The sequence below is a fragment of the Ischnura elegans genome, chromosome 4, assembly GCF_921293095.1.
Source record: "Ischnura elegans chromosome 4, ioIscEleg1.1, whole genome shotgun sequence".
NCBI classification, from domain to species: domain Eukaryota; kingdom Metazoa; phylum Arthropoda; class Insecta; order Odonata; family Coenagrionidae; genus Ischnura; species Ischnura elegans.
Window position 1 is genome coordinate 76,219,567 of NC_060249.1, and position 3,437 is coordinate 76,223,003.

The following is a 3,437-nucleotide window of genomic DNA, read 5'->3' on the forward strand; positions in this document are numbered from 1 at the left end:
TACATACAAAACATATTTCCCTTTGGCATTGTGAAGAATACCAGGATCTACCCATTCACGAAATTTCATTGGTCCAGCGGATATAGTATTGAAGTTATGCCATATTACGTATTTGCTATAATAATCGAATCGATTTTTCGATCATACTGACATCTGTACTGCAAATTCCGAAATGCTATTGGTTTAACTTAAAGTCTATGGGTATCTACTATATAATACCTGGTCAACTATGCCCTTAGATGTAAAATCCTATTTGATATGGCAGTTCGATATATTTGAAGAAAAAGCATATTCGATATATATCGCACGTTAGACAACATACAAAACATATTTCTGTTGGGCATTGTGAAGAATACCAAGATGTGCATATTTGCCAAATTTCATTGGTCCACCGGGTATACTTTTCAAGTTATACCAATTTGTGTATTTGCTATAATAATTGAATCGATTTTTCGATTATACTGACATCTGTACTGTAAAATCCGCAATGCTATTGGTTTAACATCCAGTGTTTGGGTAACTTCTTTAAAATTCCTGCTCAACTATGTCCCTAGATGTAATATCCTAAATGTTATAGCAATTCGACATATTTTAAGAAAAAGTAGATTCGATATATATCGAACGTGAGACTTAACACAAACAATATTTCAATTGGGCATTGTGAGGAATCCCAAGATGTACCCATTCACAAAATTTCATTGGTGCAACGTATATACTAATCAAAATATGCTAATTTCAGCATTTGCTATAACTATCGAATCGATCTTTCGATAATACTGACATCTGCACTGTAAAATCCGCAACGATATTGATTTTATTTCCACGCCATGGTCATCTTCTATATAATTGCTGGTCAACAATGCCCGTGGGTGTAAAATCCTAAATGTTATAGCTATTCGATATAATTTGTGAAAAAGCAGATTCGATATGTATCGAATGTGAGACTACATGCAAAACATATTTCCATTGGGCAATGTGAGGAATACCAAGATGTACCCATTCACCAATTTTCATTGGTCCAACGTATATACTAATCCAGTTATGCCAATTTGCGTATTTGCTACAATAATCGATTCGATCTTTCGATTATACTTACATCTGTAATGTAAAATCCGCAATGACATTTTTTTATATCCAGTCTATGGTCATCTACTATATAATTCCTGGTCAAGAATGCCCGTGGGTGTAAAATCCTATATGTTATAGCTATTCGATATAAATTGTGAAAAAGCAGATTCGATATATATCGAATGTGAGACTACATGCAAAACATATTTTCATTGGACATTGTGAGGAATAAAAAGATGTACCCATTCAACATATTTCATTGGTCAAACGGAAACACTATTGAAGTTATCCCAATTAACGTATTTGCTAGAATAATCGAATCGATTCTTCGATCATACTGACATCTGTACTTTAAAATCCGCATTGCTTTTGGTTTAACTTACAGTCTATGGGTATCTACTATATAAATCCTGGTCAAATATGTCCTTGGATGTAAAATCCTATGTGTTATTGCAATTCGATATATTTTAATAAAAATTATATTCGATATATATCGAGCGTGAGACTACATACAAAACAAATTTCCATTGGGCATTGTGAGGAATACAAAGATGTACCCATTCACCAAATTTCATTGGTCCAACGGAAACACAATTGAAGTTATGCCAATTAACGTATTTGTTATAATAATCGAATCGACTTTTCGATCATACTGACATCTGTACTTTGAAATTCGCATTGTTTTTGGTTTAATTTCTGGGATATGGGTATCTACTATGTATTTCCTTGTCTACTATGTCCTTAGATGTAAAATCCTATATGCTATAGTAATTCGATATATTTTAAGAAAAAGTAGATTCGATATATATCGAGCGTGAGACTATATACAAAACATGTTTCCATTGCGCATTGTGAGGAATACCATGATGTACCAATTCACTAAATTTCATTGGTCCAACGTATACACTTATCATTTTATGCCAATTTGCGCATTTGCTATAAAAATCGAATCGTACATTTGACTATACTGCCACCTGTATTGAAAAATTCGCATCCTATTGATAACCCCTCCATTCTATGGCCATACCGTTATCCCTCTCTTCTCTACTATCCCCGCTTTCAAAATTTCGCCTATGTTCTTATATTGGTGACGTATATAGGGCGATGCGTGTATTTCTTATGGGGACCTAATACAAAAAGATATAAATTCATATTGATATATCTTCGTTAGGAAACAATACTAATCTAAATAATTAATGTGTACGCATAATTCATTTCTTCCCTTACATATTTTTATAATTTTTATCCCCGTAACTATGTAAATAGGTCTGAAAAATGGCTCAATCGAATGCAACCTTTTATCGATCATAACTTCGACTGTAATCGCTCGATTCGCTTGATTTAACTTTTGTCGAAGAAAAGACATTAACAGTAGTATTATATATGACTTTCACATTCATGCCTTGATTTAGAAAAAAGTTATTAGCGATTTAAGCGTAACCAAGGAGATTGGTATCGATATAACTCGCACATGAATCGATCGAGCGAAATGGTCATCATTGCAAAAGTTGACCATTTTGATAAAAGTATTACTCTGAAAATTTCATTTCTCTAGCTTAAACGGTTGCTATGATATTCAAGATTGCATGCTCCACAAAAAAATGGCGACAATGATTTTTCGCTTGCAGGACATTTTTCGGAATTTAATTATGAATTAACCAAGAGGGATACGGCGAAAGTAAGCTCAAACGTGAGGGTTCGGAGAACCCTCTAACGGTTTTTCTTGGAGATTCCAAATTTTCATATGGCACATGTCTCAAGGCTGAAATCCGAGTTTGAAAATTCGCCCATCTCGACAATGTAAAATCGAAATCGTTTATTCCTCGGAATTGTTTCGACGCACGAAAATTCCAAGATAGCCAAAAAATTAACCGAAGAATTATCTAACTTTTTGGCAAAGGAATTTGTCGTACGATTATTGCAAGTTGGTCAAAAAAATTCCTAAAGTTTTCCCATAAGAAAAGCATTGAGAGCATTCAAACAGTAATAAAAAATACTAAATATCAATTCGTCGCTATGGCAACCACACCAAAAAATCGACCAAAAAATCAAGTCCATGTCCATTGAATATCATGTTCCTCGGGCGTTTAAAAGTACAAAATTAAAGCGAAAAAGTCGTAGTCCCATAAGGCTCCCATGTTAATCCAAGTCGATATATCTCGAAAACTAATCGACTTTTTCAAGTTTTCAGATTTTTCCTCCCGATGAATATTTTTTTACTTTTACGTCCAATATTCCATATACCCACAAATATCACAGTTTGGGCTACTAATTTGTGTCAATCACACAATCAATGAATTACTTTCCCACTTTATATATGCGCAGCATACGCAATATTGAAAAAAACTGCAAAACTGCATGAAAGATGA